General features: G+C 39.9%; 1 pseudogene; it reads left to right on the top strand.

Moving 5' to 3' along the window:
* Window positions 1-13,322: 13,322 nt before the first annotated feature.
* Window positions 13,323-13,439, top strand: LOC130101736 (5S ribosomal RNA; annotated as a pseudogene).
* The last annotated feature ends 8,364 nt before the right edge of the window (window positions 13,440-21,803 follow it).

Here is a 21,803-nt window from a genome sequence, read left to right as displayed (position 1 = left end):
ACACAGGAGAACATGTGAACTAAGTGAAACTATTTGAAACTATTCACGTCATATTCCCACCACTCCTGGCTTCGTCTACGCATCCACAAAGATCTCTGTAGTGAATTTGCAAATATAAACCCGCAAAAGTTTCCATTACACAAACATTATGAAATAAATGCGAATATGCTTACTTCCGACCTCCATAACCTCCCAAACTTTAGTGCAACCGCGTGCTGCGTCTGATGTCATTGTTCTTTTGCGCATGCCGGTTAGTTTGAAACCTCAAACAGTTCACACTGCAATCAGATATAGGTCACATTTTAAAAGGTAATGTGAACAGCCAATCAAAAAATCGGATCTGAGCAAAAAATCAGAATTGAGCATTAGGACTTGCGGTGTGAATGGGGCCATAGAGTGAATCTCAAACTGGACTGTTTTCGCGTTCTCATTTAATTTACGTTTATGAAAAACACCCCTGAAAAACGGTCGGTTCTCCACACAATACCGACTGTGACGCAATAGTCGGGATCATTAATATGTACGCCTCCAAATATTTGCATAATGCAAGCCCTCAATGCCAGGCGGAACTGCGCAGCCGAAGCATGGCAGTTGCTCAGTGTGGATGTACACATGAACACAAAAGTATTTTTTAGTTCCTTCATCTGAGCCTCTGAAGAAACAATGGGTTAATTTTATTTTCTCTGGAAATTTCCAAACATTTCACCGACTGTTTCCTCAACTTGGGCCAATACAGAGCTGGCCTCGGATCGAGCTACCAAGCAACACTTTCTGATGAGTAATTGTTCAAGTTCAGACAGGTAATCTTTCTCTCAAAATCGTTCAATACTGTTTATGCATCAGTAAGTCAAGCCAGTGACTAAAATATCAGCTTCACATCGTTTCTTTTAGTAGGATGAAAATAATCGTATTTAAATTGTGAACAAATTATATACAGAAAGCGATTAAAGAACAATCTTTCCACACAGCGCGAGTTTATCTGGACACTTGCCAAACTCGTTATGAAATCAATGACGCACGTTACTGCACAACGAAGCTCTTACTGTATTTACATCATCGTGTTTGCATTGGTGAAAGCAGAGAGAGTGCAGAAACTGCTTTGCAATGATAAGATCTTCATTCTCGCGATCAACACACTGCCATCTGCTCAATGCTCATCACGGCAACATTTTATGTGATGGGAATAGATCTAAATACTTTAAAAACATCTCACGATTCGTTAATCTCGATAGCTGTTATAGTAAAAACGTATAATAGCAGTAGTAAAAGTATTCGGGAGAGAGTTTCACATGTAATGCGTACTAGCTATTTCATATGCAAGCATGTCAGCCAATCACAGCAGTGGCCGCGGTTACACTGAATCCCACAGCAGACACGCCCCTTCAAACAGTGTGTTCAAATCAGAGGCTAAAAGCAGGCTAGGAAAAATGCCATTTATTGCTAAATTATGATTATTTTTTATCTAAAAAACATACTAACATTATAAGGGTAACCCAGGAAACATTATAAAATAATAAAAAAAAAACATTCTAGGGCACCTTTAAACTCTATTTCTGTCAGGACCACTATCGTCAAATATAATTGACAGATAGCATACATTTTGAATTGTCGATATAGTTCTGTTCTGGGCAAGAACTCCCTGCGCATCCATGCAGCCTAGCATGGATAAGAGCAGGGAGAGCAGAAATAATAGAACAGAACCAACATAAATGCATTGCAGATATCATTAATTATTTTTAATGTACAACATAATTAGAGAATTTAAGTCTGATTCAGGGGGAATCAGAATTCCAAATCCTGACTGACGAGAGGTGGAGCTGGGGATGGAGGAGGGTATTTGGCTCCTGAAAACGCAATAGCTGCTGATAATACTGAAGGAGCTTATATATGTATACAGTGATAGGCGTCGTGTTCCTATAGGTAGAGGATCAGCTGATGCGAGCTTGACTAACGTGACCTGCCAGAACAGACGCTACGCCTAATATTTAAAGCTGCAGTCCAGCGTTTTTCCTCTTTGTTGCCATCTCTGTTCGAAATCTGCAATTGCAGTCATTCACGGAATTATCAATTTTACGTGAGTTGTACTTCGACACGACACAGCGCGGATGAACACAATGTTTGAGGAGAGTGTGAGGCTGTCAGTCACCGCGCCGGTGTGGATACTGGCAATTCAGAATCACAGATTATTATTTTTGGAAGTATGACCAACATAATAATTTTCACCAGAAAATGTCATCTGAACAAGTAAGAAACATCCACTTTTTTTCTGGTTCTGACATTGCAGTAAATCGCGCTGATTAAATCTAACAATCGCTTAGATCACGCAAAACTGTTCAAATTATACTTTGTTCTCAAATTGTTAATGTTAACAACGTCAGCATTCCGTGACTACATGTAATGTCATTCTGATATGTATCCTTGTTTTCGCATGGGCCGTTGCAGTCTCTTTTTTTCTGTAGCCACTCCGAAGTCTGAACGAAGTCTTTTGCATTTACAGCGGGTGAATCTCTAGTTGTCACTGGTGATCGTCGTTTGAACCTTTCTGGATCCGCCATCAAATTGATAAGTTTAATTATATCAAGTGCTGTGAGAAAATACTATAAATCTCCACCTCCAACATCCTCACACGCAATATAGCCTACTAGCCGAGACTCCTTCTTTATGTGTACAGATGTGACGTAATGACTCAATATAGCCTACTAGCCGAGACTCTTCTTTATGTGTACAGATGTGACGTAATGACTCAATATAGCCTACTAGCCGAGACTCTTCTTTAGGTGTACAGATGTGACGTAATGACTCAATATAGCCTACTAGCCGAGACTCCTTCTTTATGTGTACAGATGTGACGTAATGACTCAATATAGCCTACTAGCCGAGACTCCTTCTTTATGTGTACAGATGTGACATAATGACTCAATATAGCCTACTAGCCGAGACTCCTTCTTTATGTGTACAGATGTGACGTAATGACGCAAAGACATGCTCGAATCTCCCGCGGAAATCCACCAGTACCACTGGAATTAAAAACATTATTCCAAGCTTACCGCTTTGAATCGAGCTAAGGCAAGCAGATAGTTTTGAACACTGGCTGGTTATGTATTTTCTCAAATATGTATTTTGGATAATTTGTAACCCCAAAAAAGCTACGGACTGCAGCTTTAAATACAGTAAGTTATTACTGATTTAGAATGTAAATTAATGTATCAGTCAAAAGATTGGACACGCTTTCCCATTCTCTTGGATGGGTAAGTGGGTTCAAACTTTTGACTGGTACTGTATTAAAAAACATAGTTCTGAGATGCTCCACATATTATTCACAAATAAGACATTACTGACTATTAAGGACATATACTTCACTTCTTTGTCTTTTTTTTGCCTTCTGGCCCCCGGGTCTTGTGGCTTCTGATGAGCCTGTGGTCTCAGTGACAGTAGCTTCTGGAGGGCTGTTGGTCTCAGTGGTCTCAGTGACAGTAGCTTCTGGAGGGCTGTTGGTCTCAGTGACAGTAGCTTCTGGAGGGCTGTTGGTCTCAGTGACAGTAGCTTCTGGAGGGCTGTTGGTCTCAGTGACAGTAGCTTCTGGAGGGCTGTTGGTCTCAGTGGTCTCAGTGACAGTAGCTTCTGGAGGGCTGTTGGTCTCAGTGGTCTCAGTGACAGTAGCTTCTGGAGGGCTGTTGGTCTCAGTGGTCTCAGTGACAGTAGCTTCTGGAGGGCTGTTGGTCTCAGTGACAGTAGCTTCTGGAGGGCTGTTGGTCTCAGTGACAGTAGCTTCTGGAGGGCTGTTGGTCTCAGTGACAGTAGCTTCTGGAGGGCTGTTGGTCTCAGTGGTCTCAGTGAAAGTAGCTTCTGGAGAGTCAGCGGTTTCTGTGCTACTTGTGGCCTTCTTCTGTCTTTGAAAATGAACTTGCAGAAAAGACAAACATCAAACACAAGAAAAATAAAACAGTTTGCCTAAATGTTTCTTAGTGCCACTTTATTCCATATCGCCTATGACTAATTATTAAAACCACAAGGAAGAGGACCTGCGGGCGAGTGATGATAAAAGGCTAGTATTTATAATAAGATAGAGGTATTACCAAGGTGATGGTAAGGGGTCAAGGTAATGCTGTCTCTTAATGTCTGATCAGAACATTCTAGATTTTCTGCCTACTTTTTATCTAGCTTGTTGACTTGGCTCAACTGCTAAAGAAAACTATTGCTTGATCACATGCTGCTTTATCCTATTATGGCTGAAAGTAATGCTTATTCTTTGCATCAATTTGAAAAATAAAGAGAATGATACTTGTGAGTTAATATTCCTTAGGGTTACCAGTGTTTTCCAGATTACATAGCTTCATATTAGTACAAAAAGACTTACTCTTTAGCACAGCTTCATACATAAGTTTAACCCTCTGAAGCAAATCGGGATCCAAAACATAATCCCCTCCTAGGATGACATCGGCCACCAAGTTTCCTTTGCTTTTCTTCCCCAAAAGTAGTATGGGGAAGAAATCAAGGGCAGCAAGTTTGTCAAGCTGAAATAAAAAGATTATTAAATAAAAAAACATGCACACAATACAAAAAATGTATTTAAATATTAATCTCATGACAGCTGTTTAATGGTCATATTTGATGTACAACTCATATCAAGGGATTAATTACTATACTACATGTTTCACCAGCCATGTTTTCATAAAAAAACACATCCTCAATTTAGCAAAACCGTTTTTACGGTAGTTTGAGGTGGTTTTGCCTTTTTCGAAAAAGGGTTAGGGTTAGGTTTGCCCAAGTTCTGACATGGCGAACATTTAACTCACATGACTGGTCAGCTGTTTACGCAGTCAGGCACATTACTAAGTGGAGGAAAAGAAACTAACCACGAAACCCTCAGTAATGGCGAGCGAAGAGCCCAGCACTGAATCCCCATCTGACAGGCGGCATGGGAAATGTGGTGTGTGGGAAATGTGGTGTATGTCGTTTGGGGGCCTGAGTCCTTCTGATCAAGGCTCAGGCTGTGGACGGTGTGAGGCCGGTAACGGCCCCCATTGCGCAGAGGTCCCGTCTCCTATGGGGCGGATTGTTTATGAATGCAGCCCAAAGCTGGTGGGAAACGGGGCGGGTTAGGGACAGCTTCAGTGCGGGAGGATCTCCTCGCGGGATCTTAATTAAAATTAATTCCCTCCAAACCAGTTGATAGAAACACACCTTATCATATTTTACTACATTCTTCTCTTTTTCTTTTTTTTTCTCTTTTTTGAAACATTTCAAAAGTTCGCTTGACAATTACATGGAAACATGGCTATTGACTGTAAAACTTTACTGTATTAATTGACTTAAAGGGATGCTCCACCCAAAAATGAAAATTCTGTCATCATTTACTCACCCTCAAGTTGTTGTCAAGTATTTTTTTTTTCTACTATGGAAGTCAATGGTGCCAAACAACTGTTTGGTTCCAATCGTTCTTCAAAATATATTCCTTTGTGTTCAGCAGAAGAAAGAAACTCATATAGGTTTGCAACAACTTGAGGGTGAGTAAATGATGACAGAATTTTCATTTTTGGGTGGAGCATCCCTTTAACTTCATAAATCCGTATTTGCATCCTCAACTCTGACCTAATCTTACCAACACATGGCTGCTATTAAGAACAACTGTCCTGTTGTTGTTTTTCTTGACAGACTCCATCCATTCGATTTTTTTATTTTTAAAGTTGCATCTCTTCGCTGCAACTTTCGCTTTATACGGCTGCAGTTGTTTGCAAAGTGGGCATGTCTTGTATGCAACACTAATAAGGGTGTTGCACCCTGGGCACATTTTCTGTGAACTTCCTGGCATCTCTAAAATGAAGTAAAAATTGACATTAAAACCTTAATACAACTTTTTTTTGTAAGATGAGATCCAGTAACAAGAGGCACAATTATAACGTTACAATTGTTTTATGACTAGGTTGTTACTATAAAGGCGGGTAGTACTACTGGCTAGCCTAGCAACTAGGGTTGCCAACTGTCACGTATTATTAGCCGGGACATCCCGTATATTGGGCCTAATTGATTTGTCCCGTACGCGACGTCCCCTGTCCCGTTTATTGACTGCTATGCTGATTTAACCACTGACTGATACAACAGCAACAGCAGCAATGTTGCAAGCACATGTAAAGTCATGTTTTTCCTATTTCCGACTGACACATTACAATGACGTTCGAGAGAAAATGACATCGTCTAGATAACTGGTAGCTTAGGCCTATGTTGAAGTTAGCTAACAATTTAGCTTAGGCCTATGTTGAAGTTAGCTAACAATTTAGCAAGCCTTATTTCAAAAGAGGACTTTATTTATTTCACTTATAATGAGGAAACCATTGGTCGGACTTTAATTCGTTGCCCTAACATGTAAAGCATGTGAGTCTAATGACAAAGAAAGGCATCAAATATAATAATTAAAAAATATTACTTATGAACCTCGTAACTTACCTGGACAGTGGTTTGAGCGCAATGAGAAATCACCCAATCGCAAAGCGGACTGGGTCCGTCTCCACAGCAACGGATGCTTGGGATCACGGGTAATACTTTTTTTTTGTTAAAAGTAAAAAAAAAAAAAAAATTAATGACAATTTAAAATGAGAAAAAAAACAATGCTCCCGAGTGGCAGAAAGAAAAACGTGGTGCAGACACAAAACATTAGATTGAAAGTCGTGCTGAGTGACACGAAAAAAAGGGGAAATTTGTGTTCAAGAACACGAATAAATAGATTATATTTCATGAATATGTCACGAACTGCAGTGAGAATAAACAATGTCACTCTTTAGCGACCCCAGTGGACATTTGTGTTTCAAAACTGAAGCAATACGTACCGGGTGGTACATATTTGTGGCGCTGCAAAAAGTGTGCAGGGGTACGTATTTCCTATGAGACCAGGTTGATATATATATACACACACACTCACTAATGTCTATGGAAGTGGCAATTAGAATCCTTTCAAATATAATTTGATGACGTGTTTTGTTGATATCATATAGGCGTATACACTGTGTATGTAATTAGGAAGTTATTCTTTTTATTATAAATTTTTCCTTTCCCAGTTCACAGGCACTTAATTTCATGTCTTTGGGGAAAATGGATGCATTTAAGTGAAGGAAATCCGACAACTCGTATCGTAGCGGCGCCCATCGCCCGTTAAGACTGATATATTCTGCGTCGAATCTACGTCGTATCTACGCCATAGGCTGTGTGTAGGACACGTAGCCTGACGTGCACCTCTCCGAAAATGTAACAAACGTGTCAATTCTACGTGGACCCCAAGTGCTGCGATTGGTCTGCTAGAACCCCTCCCTCAGGTCAAAAAATAAATAAAATCTTCGATAGCATCTCATTTCCTCGTACGCATTTCCGCTTGCAACATAACTACAGTGAAAACAAAGATGGACCAAGTTGAGGAGCAACTGGCCGAGGATGTCCGAGGATATGTGCATCTGTACGACACATCTTCGTTGAACTGCAAAGACTCCCAGATGATAAATAATTTGTGGCGAGAAATCGCAGCTAATGTAGGTTTAGAAAAGTTACAACAAGCAGCTGCTTCTTCGGCTTTTGCCTTGATACTGAGGGTTCCACCATCAACATGCCCATGGACACTGCCTCCTAGCGGTCTGCATGTGTAATTACATGTCGACACAGACAGCGACACAGAAATATAAATGAAAACCAACACGTAGCCTACGGCCTAGAGCGTACAGGCTACAGCGTACGCCCGACGCAGAAGTATAAATCAGCCTTTATACACTGAACAAAATTATAAACGCAACACTTTTGTTTTTGCCCCCATTTTTCATGAGCTGAACTCAAAGATCTAAGACTTTTTCTATGTACATAAAAGGCCTATTTCTCTCAAATATTCTTCACAAATCTGTCTAAATCTGTGTTAGTGAGCACTTCTCCTTTGCCGGGGGGGGGGGGGGGTGTTTTTTTTAACACCCAAAAAAAAAGGATGTTGATTGTGGCCTGTGGAATGTTGGTCCACTCTTTTTCAATGGCTCAGTGGCTCAGTTACACCTGAGCCAATGTCTTGACAATGTCAAGTCATTTTAGTTAAGTATCCAGTGTCATTATTTTCAGGAAAGAAGAGGTCATTTTCTAGCAATTGCTTTAAAGGGAGAAACTGGTTGGAGTACTCAGTGAAAGCCGATGCCCTGTTTTGCTTCGCCTGTAGAAAATTTCGCACTGTGATCCAACTTTCACGGCCAAGGGATTTCAGGACTGGAAACACACCTTAGGAACAGAAAAGGGACTGGAAAACAAGCATGCTAGGTTAAAAGAGAACACTACATGCATGGCGCTGTGGATGGACAAAGAGCACAGAGTAGAGAAAGGTTTGGAGATATCTACGCTTTTAAACACTGATCAACTTCAACGAAATCACAATTACCTCTCAAACATAATTGACATGATCGAGTTTCTCTGTGCAAATCAGCTGCCACTTAGGACACATTTAGTAGCTTCTTGGACGGTGGTAGTGGGCTATTTTAATCCCTCTTTGAGTATACCTCAGAAAAAATCCTGAACGGAAAAATGCAGTGAAAACAATTCCCAGTAGTGCAACTTACACTAGCCACGAAATCCAGAATGAGGTAATTGATATGAGCATTTTAGTTACAGAAGAAATCGTCAGAAAAGTAGGGAATGCATTTCATACAGTCAAAGTTGATGGAACCAGAGTCCTCTAACAAGGACCGAAAATGTCAGCATTGTGATTCGTTATTTGATGTTTCATTAACAAAGTCCACTCAACTCGTCATCAGCAATTGCCACGTCTATCCTATATATATCAGAGCTCGAGTTGAAGCTGCTTCATCGAGCCCCTCTCCAGCGGACAGCAAGCCAAATAAGTTTAACCTAATATCTTAAAGATTTTATGGGCAAACGAACTCGTTAATCTTATTTAAATTCTGAACAAATTATACAGAAAGCGATCAAAGAACAATCTTTCCACACAGCGCAAGTTTATCTGGACAACTCGTTATGAAATCAATGACGCACGTTACACTGCACAACGAAGCTCTTACTGTATGTACATCATCGTGTTTGCATTGGGAAAAGCATTAGAGAGATTGCAGAAACTGCATTGCAATGATAAGATCTTCATTCTCGCGATCAACAGGCTGTAATCTGCTCAATGCTCATCACGGCAACATTTTATCTGATGGGAATAGATCTAAATACTTTAAAAACTTCTTACGATTCTTTAATCTCGATAGCTGTAATAGTAAAAACGTATAATAGCTGTAGTAAAAGTATTCGAGAGAGTTTCGCATGTAGTACATAGCTATTTCATATGCAAGCATGTCAGCCAATCACAGCAGTGGCTGGCTACACTGAATCCCACAGCGGACACGCCCCTTCAAACAGAGCGTTCAAATCAGAGGCTAAAATCAGGCTAGGAAAATTGCCTTTTATTTCTAAATGATGACTATTTTTGATCTAAAAAACATACTAACATTATAAGGGCAACCCAGGAAACATTATAAAATAATAAAATAACCCCATGGACCTTTAAAGAACATCTTGTATCTGTCGCCACCACAACTCACGGAGATGCTGCAACCTTAACTGAAACAATAATTGCAGAGCTCACAAAGACCGGCCTCAAAACTGACAGAATTCAGCCAGGAGTATGTCTGGAAAACATGGAGGTGGACTGGGCCGAAACATTCCTTACACTCACTGTTTTAATTATAAACTACATCAAGTGGTTGTTCATGTGTTGTTGGCTGAAAATGAAATTTTCAGAGTTTGTGATCTATTTTACAAGTTCATCAGAAAGCCAATGATAGCGGGACGAGAAGCTAAAACGTCTCTTGGATCAGCGGTGGACAGGCCATCTGGACACAGTTTGTGTTATTCTTAAGTCCAGGGCCGGCGCTCCGCACACGCACATCACGCACTGCGCGTAGGGCACCAAGTGCTTGGGGGGGGCACCAAAAAATATGGGTCGTGAAAAATCATCACAATAGGCTACTAGTATAAATAACAAATAAAATATGTCTAAAGCATGTTAATATACAAAAGCAATACAAAAGTAATATAGGCCTAGACCAAATTAGTCGAGAAAAAGGTGAATCTCCTGTGACAGTCTCCCTCTGGTGCCCCCCCTTCCCCACCTCCCAGTGGTCTGTTCGATTATGCCTCAATCAATGTAAAATTTGGCAGACACCGACCTCAGACATGGCCTCGAAAAGGCACCAAGAGTCGGGGGCGGAAAAAAGGAAAAAGAAGAGACAGCGGGATGATACTCGCGCGTCGCTTGCAGGTAGACAATGTTTTAAATAAAAATGTTAGTTTTGTAGCGCGGGCGCCCTTGCGTCGTGAATACATGTCCAGGGGGCGTCGCTAGTAGTGCAAATGATCCGGGCCGTTTTTAGCCCTGCATGTTGAATCTTTTATTTTAACGGGGGTCCGGGGGTCTCTCGAATTTTGAAACTTGGGCTGTTTAAGATGCAGTTAGTTTGTTTGAGAAGAAGAGGAAGACCGTTTAGATACGTTTTTTCGTTGTTGTTCTATGCGGATAATTTTCAAGAGGTTCATAGGCCAAGGCCCAAGGGCGACATCTGTTGGTGAAACTGCAATAAAAAAAAATAAAAAAAAAAACACAATCTTAGTGTTTGTATATTTTCATATTCACAGAGTTGTCAAATTATTAGGGCTGGGAAAAGATTAATCGCATCCAAAATAAAAGTTTGTGTCTACATGATATATGTGTGTGTACTGTGTATAATTATTTTGTATAATATACAAAATAATTATACACAGTACATAAAATGTTTATATAAATATATTATATAAATACACACACATATGCATGTATATATTTAAGAAATATTTGCATGTATATACTGTATATAATTATATATAATTTATATTATATATAAATTTAAACATTTTATATATAAATAACAAATATTTCTTAAATACATACATGCCAATGTGTATTTATATATACAAAATAATTATGCACAGTACACACATATATCATTCATGTTCCAAATCTGTGTTTTTAGTAATTGTGGTGGTTTTTGGTTATAATTTTAACCTTTATATTATTTATTTCTTTTCATATTTGGTGCCATTGTTAATGTAAAATGATTTATTTGCAGCAGTTATTTTGAAAGTAAAGAGAACCCAACTAAGAAATTCTGAATGCTTGTTATTCTTTGGGTGGTTGGGAGTGGGGGGGCACCACCAAGCATTTGTGCTTAGGGCACCCAAATGGCTAGCGCCGGCCCTGCTTAAGTCTCTGGGAGATACTATACGTTTGAATGATTACCGTACTCACGATGAGAGATTGCCTATCTTACAATATTTGGATATGTTGGAGCATCTTAGTATTCAGATCTGAAAAAATAAAATAAAAAAATAATTAGGTTCATTAAGTTTTTTTTTCTTGTAGAATTTAAACATGTCTAATTAACATTTCCCATACCAAACAATTTCCATGATGATTTTGGATTTTGTTTCCTTCTCTGCTACTAAAAACAAAATGCCATACATGAAGTCAGTTAAATTGCACATTTTTATAATAAATGAAAGAGAATTACTCTAAATGTATGCACATCATAACTAGGCATGTGCCGGTATCAAATTTTCATGCTGCGATTAATTGATTGAGCTTTTATCACGGTATACGGTATTATCACCATATTTTAATTGCACAAGAGAAACAGGTTAAAAAGATAAACAAACTTCAGTGTTGTCCACTTAGTAACTTTAATAACTTTTTAAATAACAAAAAGTACCTCAAACATTTAAATACAAATAAATATAAATAAAACAATACCATAATCATCAACCTTTATTTCCAGACTATTGGTCCATTCAGAAAGCACAGACATAACATGCAACACACATAAGAACGGATACATATACAAAGAGATAAAAAAGATTAAAAGATTAAAAAAAAAATACAATAAGGCATTTCTATAAAAGACACTTATACCAGCCTTTACATAGTGATGATTGGTATCTTATGTCACTAAACCTAGGATTTACTAGCAGCATCACAATGCTGTTATGGGAGTCATTCAGGCAACATATGAATTTGTAGATGAGTCTTCTCAATAATGCCTGAAAGGTGCTAACCCCTGCATTACAAAACAGGTCACTTGCACTAGAGCACCTGGGTTTGTTGAGCAGTATCCTCATACAGTCATTATAAGCAACCTTAAGCTTCTGCATACTAGCCTTTTTAAACGTAGTCCATAAAGGAGCAGTATACAAAGGAGTGCAATATGCTTTAAACAGGCTAATTTTGACGTGCACCTGTGGAATTTTCTTACCAGCATGTTAGCTTGGGCATATAATATGCGACGCTGCCTGTATAAATCCTCATCATCAGATAACTGATCTGTAATGTAATGGCCCAGGTGTTTAATTTTATTACAAACACTTATCACTTGTCCTGACAGATAAAAGTCTGGAAAACAAAGATCTTTGTCCACTTTTGTCCTATATATCAATACAGCACTCTTTTTGGCATTATACAACACATCAAATTTCACCCCATATTCAGAGCAGATATTCAGTAGCTGCTGAAAACCAACACTGCTGGGAGAGAAAATGGCCAAATCATCAGCATACATAAAATGATTAACCAAGGTGTTACCAATTATACAACCCGTTTTGCATCTTGATAATTGGTTGGATAACTCATCCATGTAAAGATTGAAGAGAGCTGGTGAAAGTAGCCCCCCTTGACGTACCCCATTACTCACCCCAAATGAGGCAGATACTGTATTACCCCATTTAACCTGCATACTCTGGTTGGCATACCAGTAAGCCAGGATTCTTATAATGCTGTCAGGGCTTATAAGAATCTTATGCTTATCTTAATCTTATCTTTGGCTCAGTTTTTCAAATAGCTTATAATGATTGACTCTGTCAAAGGCCTTTGAAGCATCAATAAACCCAATTATCATGGATGAGTTCTGCCTTATGTACCCCTGTGTTGCCTCCTTCAAAGCATAGATACACAAATCAGTACCAAACTTAGCTTTAAAGCCAAATTGGTTATCAGTGGTACCAATAAATGGACCTAGACGATCAAGTATAATCCTTTCCAGTACTTTAGATATCACACTGGCTAGGGCTATTGGCCTATAATTGTCCAAACTCCCAACCTTGCCAGCCTTGTCCTTGACGACAGGCACAAGAGTAACAGACAGCATAGATTCAGGTAGCAGACCATGGGTCATGAATCCAGAAAAACAAATGGCAAGCAGTACTGCCACCTTAGGGCTAGCAAACGTAAGGTGCTCTGCTGTAATGTGGTCTAACCAACATGCTTTCTTATCAGATAAATGGCCAGCAGCCATATCACCCTGTAGCCCAAGACTGGTTGCCCACTGAAGCTAAGCAGGGCTGAGCCTGGTTAGTACCTGGATGGGAGACCTCCTGAGAAAACCAGGTTGCTGCTGGAAGAGGTGTTAGTGAGGCCAGCAGGGGGCGCTCACTCTGTGGTCTGTGTGGGTCCTAACGCCCCAGTATAGTGACGGGGACACTATACTGTCAAAGAGCACCGTCCTTCGGATGAGACGTTAAACCGAGGCCCTGACTCTCTGTGGTCATTAAAAATCCCATGGCACTTCTCGTAAAGAGTAGGGATGTAACCCCGGTGTCCTGGCCACATTCCACCCATTGGCCCCTGCCAACCTAATAATCCCCATCCACTGAATTGGCTCTATCACACTCTCTCCTCTCCAACTATAGCTGGTGTGTGGTGAGCGCACTGGCGCCGTTGTACTGTGGCTGCCGTCGCATCATCCAAGTGGATGCTGCACACTGGTGCTGGTTGAGGAGAGACCCCCTGATATGATTGTAAAGCGCTTTGGGTGTACAGTTGTACATACGAAAGCGCTTTATAAATGCCTCATTCATTCATTCATTCATTCAAATGTGCTACTGCCTGGCAGACTTCACTGCAGGTGATTATCTCTGAACTACTGTTAGCAATATTTGTCACTCTGTAGGGGTCACTTTTAACACAGTTAAATAAGGCAGAGTAGTGTTGCCTCCACATCTCAGCAATATTATCAGCTCCAGACACCCCCTCCATGACACATGGAAGCAATGTATTAGCCCTGTTCAGAGCTCTCACCTCCTTCCAAAAGCCATTGACATCCTTAGCCCTTAATTTCTCTGCCATTGAATTTGCTCTCATAGTTTGTTCATGTTTACCAATGTAACGGATGGCATATTTGAGTCTAGCTTTTTATACTCAAGGATTGGACCGTTTCTAGGTCTGCCTGCCTGCACCCATGCCTTAAATGCTACCCTAGCTTCTGCATGATGAGCCTCGACATGCCTGTTCCAGCCTGGCTTAATGTTGGTAGTTATACAGGTAGTATAAGGTACGGTCTACTTGCCTCATACATTGCACCCACAACACTGTCATACATGGCAGAGAGAGTTTCATGATGAAAGATATCAACACAGTTCACATCCAAGCACATAATAGCCTTTTTAGGTAAACAAATAATACTGAGAAGGACCTCAGTTTTCATACAGTATGTCAAGAGATCTTCATTTGTGAATCTGGCCCAATCCAATTTAATCTTGCAACTATCATTCACCCCCTGGATCAACTCAGGCAGACTTTCCTTTGCAAAATTGCATGGGCATCAGCAGTGGTAATACAGTGGTCAAGCCATGATGTTGTGTGCCAGGCTTTACTTATATGCGAATAGCTATCTGCAGGAAGAAGCAGTTGGCTAGACAGTTTGAGGTTATTATCCTCACAAAACTGTACTAAATGTCTTGCAAACAGAGACTGGCTGTCTGTAAGGTCTGCGTTCATATCCCCAACAACACAAACACTTGTGTAATGATTCTCCTGAATAAAGGAATTTATATTGGCAAGCCTATTTAAATATAAATCTTCATTCTGCGAACACTCATAAGGTGTATATACATTTAAAATAGTAAGCTCCTTATTTTTAAACTTCAATTGTACTGCAATACACCAGTCAACTCCAGTCCTGATGACATTTATCACTGAGTCCAGCTTCTTGTGCCAAAGGATAGCCACACCCCCTGATATCCGTCCTCTCACTATACCCATAGTAAGGTCCGCTGTGGATTCCCCAGCTCCGTGGAAACTGACATTAAAAAAGTTCAATTTTCCTAGATCCTGCTTAGGTAAAAAAGTTTCTTGCAGACATACAATGTCACATTTTTGTAGCAGGTTATCCACAACCGTACGTCGAACCCTGTCTCCAGCAGTATTGTCAACACGCAGCCCCCGACAGTTATAAGATGCAACACGTATGTTTAACAGTTAAGATAGCCGTGCCGCCGCAACTCCATCGGACCCCGGTGCAACTAGTGTAGAGATGGTCGTGCTAGACCCTTTAACTCTCACTGTGTGCGGAGCAAAGACACTAACCTGTTTTGTTAGTACCACTTTAATGTTACTTTGCGCACTCGTGCCAATAACAGGCTTTGGCCTCCTGCTTGCAGGTTTGTCAGTGCGCTGTTTTACCAGGGCAATCTGGCTCACTGACCTCTTTTGTCGGGCTTGCTTCACCACAAGGCTCCGTTTAGGTGAGTTTGAAGAAGCAGCATTATCTTTAAAGCCTTCTTTCGCATTGGAAGCCTCCGCACTCATCCCACTGCTGCCTACCCCAGTTACCTCCGTAGTGAATGCAGGAGTCTGGACATCAGTCGTGGAATATCCGAGATCAATGTCAATGTCAATGTCAATTTTATTTATATAGTACTACTAAACACAACACCAGTTGACCAGTGTGCTTTACATCAATACAAAAGACAAATATAAATACAATACATTTCATCCTTAGCCATATGCTGAATCAAACAGATAAGTTTTTAGCCTAGACTTAAAAACAGACAATGATGGAGCAAATCTAATTCTAAAAGGTAACGCATTCCACAGTCTTGGAGCCGCAGCTGAAAACGCACGATCACCCCTACTCTTCAACTTTGATTTCGGTATACATAAAAATCTCTGATTTGATGACCGGAGAGACATAACTGGACGATGCTCTACCAGTAGGTCCGAAAGAAAAGTAGGGGCCAGACCATTTAAGGATTTAAAAACCAACAAAAGAATTTTAAAATCTACACGATATCGTACAGGCAACCAGTGCAAATGACGTAGCACTGGAGTAATATGGTCCCGTTTTCTAGTATCTGTTAGAAGTCTTGCCGCCGCATTTTGTACCATCTGTAACCGGGATAAAGATGATTGGCTGATCCCACAATACAGTGAGTTACAATAGTCAAGCCTCGATGTCAGAAATGCATGAATTAGTCTTTCAAGATTATTAAAAGATAAAATAGGTTTTACTCTGGCTAAAAGACGGAGCTGGAAAAAGCAGGATTTGACCACTGAGCTTATCTGCTTGTCAAATTTCAGACCATCATCAAAAATAATAGGGTTGTGCAAAAAAATCGATTCACATTTGAATCGTGATTCAATCTTTGCCGATTCAGAATCGATTCATAGAATTCCAAAAATCGATTCATATATATATATTTTAATGACGTGCAGGGGCGGAGTGGCAATCGGGTGAGTCGGGACTTTTACCGGTGGTCCGGTAGTGTTTCGAGGCAGCGAGGGCCGGTCTGATAAATAGTTATACATTGCAAGTTCTTGCCGCCCGCTGGTCAAACTGCAGCCTCTCTACTCAACCCGTAAATAAATGCATCGATCCGCAGATCTTATGTTTGAGTTCTGTAGATCTTTTGCCAAGCGTGTCAGAGCTTACGGGTTCTAAACCGCGCTCGTATAGTTTTTTCTCTCTCTCATCAAAACCGAATATGTTCATCACGTTTGTGTGCATTTTATTTTGTGATTGCACCGGAGTCTCCACAACGGCGATAGATTGAAGCGCGCATCCGAGTGAAGACTGCGCGAGCCACAGAGAACACTGTATCCATGACACTGATAGCAGCGGACTCGAGCGCTCAGCTTGATTTCAAAAACAACAGATCTCTTATTTAATAGCGAACTAAATGAATGCTCTGCTAGTTAACTGGAGATACCCGCAATTTACGCCTATGAACGACTTCACTGGATCTAAACAAATCAATCTAACCATAGATGTTACCAGTAGCGGTAGCTTTTTTAAATCTATTTAAAATATTTTCGCAAGGGTTCTATGACATTAGTAGCCTATAGCAGTATATTTTTAGGAAGTTCAATGTGCCCAGTCGAGTTCACATTTCAACAGTCAACCTGGTAGCTGAAGTACTCCTTAAACCACATTTAGCATAATTGTTTGTTTGATCTGACTACAGCACTTTAAAGCTAAATGTACCGTAAAAGCTTTTTATTTAAGTTTTATTTTAAACTTGAATTAAATGTATTTGAAAGCTGGCCAAAGCTTGGCACTTTTTAGTTGCAAAAGTTTTTATTTTTGTATGAAGACATATAAAGTAATATCAAACTACATTTAATTTGTTGTGTTTCTTTTCTTTTAAATTATGTCTACTGCAATCAATCACATAGGAAAATGTAAACTACATTTATATACTGCAAATAGTTTTTTGAATCGAGAATCGTTTTTGAATCGAAAATCGATTTTGAATCGAATCTTGAAACAAAAAATCGGAATCGAATCGAATCGTGACATTTTCTGAATCGTGCACCCCTAAAAAATAACACCCAAGTTTTTTTACCCAAGTCTTTACAGGCAGTGTTAGATTACCTAGGGTTATCTGACTAAGTGAATATGATGAGCCAAACACTATAATTTCGGTTTTATTTTCATTAAAATTAAGGAAATTTAGAGATAACCAAGCTTTCACATCAGATATACAGGCCCTGATTTTTTCCAGTCCATCGCAATTTGGTTTTAGGGACAAATAAACTTGAGTGTCGTCCGCATAGCAGTGGAACGACAACCCATGTTTCGTGAAAATAGACCCTAATGGAAGCATGTATAGCGAAAAAAGAATTGGAGCTAAAATGGAACCCTGCGGGACACCACAAGACAGAAAAGCAGTCTTTGACATATATTCCCCAATGTTAAAACTAAACTTCCTATTTGACAAATAAGACCTAAACCATTCTAAGGCAGGACCTTTGATACCCACCCAATGCTCCAGACGAGCAAGAAGAATAGAATGATCAACCGTATCAAAGGCAGCACTCAGATATAATAGTAAGAGTACAGTCGAAACCCCAGAGTCGGCAGCAATTAAAACATCGTTTAGAACTTTCAGAAGTGCAGTCTCTGTCGAGTGGTATTTATTAAAACCAGATTGAAAAAGCTCAAATACCTTATTTTCATCCAGAAAACTCTGCAACTGTTTCTGCAACTGTTTCAAAACTATCTTCTCTAAAATCTTAGAAATAAAAGGCAAATTTGAAACTGGTCTAAAATTGTCCATAACATTTAAGTCTAAGTTGGGTTTCTTTAACAGCGGTCGAATTATAGCATGTTTCAATGCTTATGGTACCATGGAGGTTTCCAGACATTGATTTATAATGTTTAAAGGGATACTCCACCGTTTTTTCATATTAAACTATGCTATTCTCTTATCTAAGACGAGTTGATACATACCTCTCTCGTCTCAGTGTGTGCACTGAATCGCTCTGTCGGGCGGAGATTTTTGAGAGCAGTTAGCTTAGCCCCATTCATTGTATATGGACCAAACAGAGATGAAGTTAGAAGCGACCAAACACATCTGGGACACAAGTCCCAGAACGCAAGTCCTCTCCCTCTCCCTGATACTTCGTCAACTCTGCACAAAAAAACTACTACTACTGCAGGCGTGCAGGTCACGTTGGGAGGGAGAGGGAGAGGGAGAGGGGGGAGAGGACTTTTCACGAGTGAAGATATTACAGCGCCGAGTCGAAGTGCTCCCAATAAGTGCTATTCCGCCATACATTATAGTTATCCATTTTACCCGCTTATAAAAAGCGCTACATTTTATTTAGTGTCACCATACTTGGTCGTGTAACTACTCGTGTAACTATATTTAAATAGAGAAAACGTGGATGTGTTTGGTCGCTTCTAACTTCATCTCTGTTTGGCCCATATACAATGAATGGGGCTAAGCTAACTGCTCTCAAAGCTCTCCGCCCGACAGAGCAATTCAGTGCACGCACTGAGACGAGAGAGGTATGTATCAACTCGTCTTAGATAAGAGAATTGCATAGGCAAAATATAAATTAACACCCAAGAAAATTTGATAAAGATTAAATTACTAAACTAAGAACAATGTATCTAACACTCCCTATACCTCCCAAAGTGAAAGAAACACACTTCAAAGTAATGAACAACATTTACCCTGCTAAAGAATTACAGAGACTTCGCTTAGATGATAATTTATGTACATGCATGTGAATAATGACTTTGTGGTATGGTAAAATCTATTACATTAATTCATGTAATTTATACATTGTAAAATCAAGATTAAGTTGGAACTATATTATCTCAAGTAATATTTACACAATGTATTCATGTAATAACTTAACTGAGAAGAATGAGTAAATTGTATCATATATTTGTAAATACCATTTAATGTTTTATAGTCACACCACATTCACCTAAAAATACTAAGTAAATTTTAATCTGAAAAGCAAAGTGCGTTTGAATCCGCGCGCGTTTTTTTTTTTTACAACAAGAAGATCCCGCTTGTTCAGTTGTGGCAGAGACGGTCGGTTTGGGATGTCGGATTTACATGGCTGACTTATTTTAGGTAAGTTTTGACTTTTCTATTTGAGATTTTATGATAACAACTACTTGTTCATTTTGATGGTTTGATTATTGCATAACTTAGACGTTACGGTTCAAAATGAACTGAACGTGAGTTTTAATCACAATAACGTTAAAGCGCCGCCATTATCCACTTCTATAAAGTTGAGACTGGTGATTAGTCAAAAATAGAGGGGATTAAATGTAGTTAGCCGCGTTTTTGGAGAAAAAGTCACCCAGTCTGGTTAACTTCAGAGTAATTTAATGTTAGCTGGCCGTGATTAAGCTCAAACTGTCATGTTACGTTCTGTAAGGAAATCGATGTAACTTTAACGTTAACGTGCTGGCTGTGTGTGTGTTTGTCCTCTAGCTAATGTTAGCCTTATTTAAAAGCTTCTAACTTAGTCATTTCCATATCCACTGAAAATTTCGCAGCAAGTAATTTATCAAAGCTAGTCTGCACCAAAGAAGGACAGTTTGGAAAAATGCAGTATCATCAGCAGGTGAACTTGCCCAGCTAACAAAAAAGGTCCCCAGAACGTCCCCTAAATGGCCTGTGCGAACGTCCCCCCGAACGTCCCTGTGTAGGGTCCGCTTGATGTCCTGCGGACCTTCGCGAAGACGTCCTCCGGACGTTCAAGAGGACGTTCCCAGGACCACCAGCGGCCATTCGGGACGTTATATGTCTTTATATCCATATGTGAAATATAACGTTGTCTCATTTCAGCTTAACATATAACGTTAGCTTCGTAGTGTTACCATAACGGTTATCAGCGGTACATTGCGGACAACTTCAGCAAACGTTTTAAAAGGTAACATTTTCATATAATTTAAAGATGGACAGTGGTTATGGTAAATAATGTATAATAATCTAAAAATACCTTTTAGACAGACGAAAGAGAAAACACAAGGCGGCGTCTGAGGAGGACCGTTAACTGTCTCACTACGCAGCTGAGCGTTGCCATGGATACAAACCATAGACTGTGATACAAACCGCGTAAAGGCCTGTTCACACCGGGACGAATTTCGCGCGCGTTATTCGCCGACGTTTAACGCCTCGTGACTAAACAAAGGGCGCCAATGTGAGTGTTCACACCGACGCGTAAAACGCCACGCTTAAAAGCGTAATTTTCAAAAAAACGCCTCGGGTTAGTTTTTTTAGTTTGACGCGCCGCATCAAAAACTTCCCGACCAATGAGACTGGCGCTTTTGCTCACGTGTCTGGTGCTTCTGAAGTTACAGTAAAACACAACTTGGGGGCGCTCAAACATAAAACGGTCACAAACGTAACGGCGAAGAAGATATACGCCACCGTCTATACTGCCGGAAGACGAGGAAGATGCAAAGCAAGATGTCTATGGGCAAGATGAATGTTGAGCTGCTGGTCTCGGAGCATAAAGAGCTAGCAGTTCCGCATCACAATCCGTACACGAAAACTCGCTTCCGGGCGCGTAAAAACGTCAGAGCAACCCTTAACGGATTAGACCAATTATCTTTTGATATGTCATTTACTGGGGGAGGGTCTTATCTTCGTTTCTTAGCTTTGATTGGTTTATTTTTGGCCTATGAAATGCTCATAAATGGCGATTTGCTGAGGAGGCGCTGGGCGGGGAACTATGTTACGCGTCACAAGATTCCGTACAGTCATTGTTGGGAGCGTAACATGAAACCGTACAACGGGGCATCATGATTTCGACGACGTGAAGGTATCGTTTATATATACATTTATGTGAATTACCTTAACTTTTGCTGTTTGTTACTTCATATGCTATGTATATTATCTGTTGTCAGGCCGAAATAACCGATTTGGATGTGTATTTAGTTTCAGTATAAACTTCACGTGTTTTCAACAGTGTGTAGGTAGCAGCTAGCTGCTAATGTTTTATTTGATAAACTTAGCTTCTGCTGTTTATTATTTGATAGGCTGTGTGTATTATGAAAGCTTGTATCCTCCACCAAAAGTCCTTCATTTAGAAGCTAGATCATCATTTAGTTTCAGTATGCAAATTTTTTTTTTTTTTATCACTGAGGTCTATAATAACTCGTCAATAACGGTCACTGTATCAAACATGGCTTTAGGTTTTAGGAAACTGTGTGCTACAAGCAGTGTTGTAGTCG

This window comes from Rhinichthys klamathensis, unplaced genomic scaffold, assembly GCF_029890125.1.
Source record: "Rhinichthys klamathensis goyatoka isolate OS25496 unplaced genomic scaffold, OSU_Roscu_1.1 h1tg000011l_1, whole genome shotgun sequence".
Classification (NCBI taxonomy): domain Eukaryota; kingdom Metazoa; phylum Chordata; class Actinopteri; order Cypriniformes; family Leuciscidae; genus Rhinichthys; species Rhinichthys klamathensis.
The sequence above is the reverse complement of the archived record's forward strand: the minus strand, read 5'-3'. Positions and strand labels throughout refer to the sequence as shown.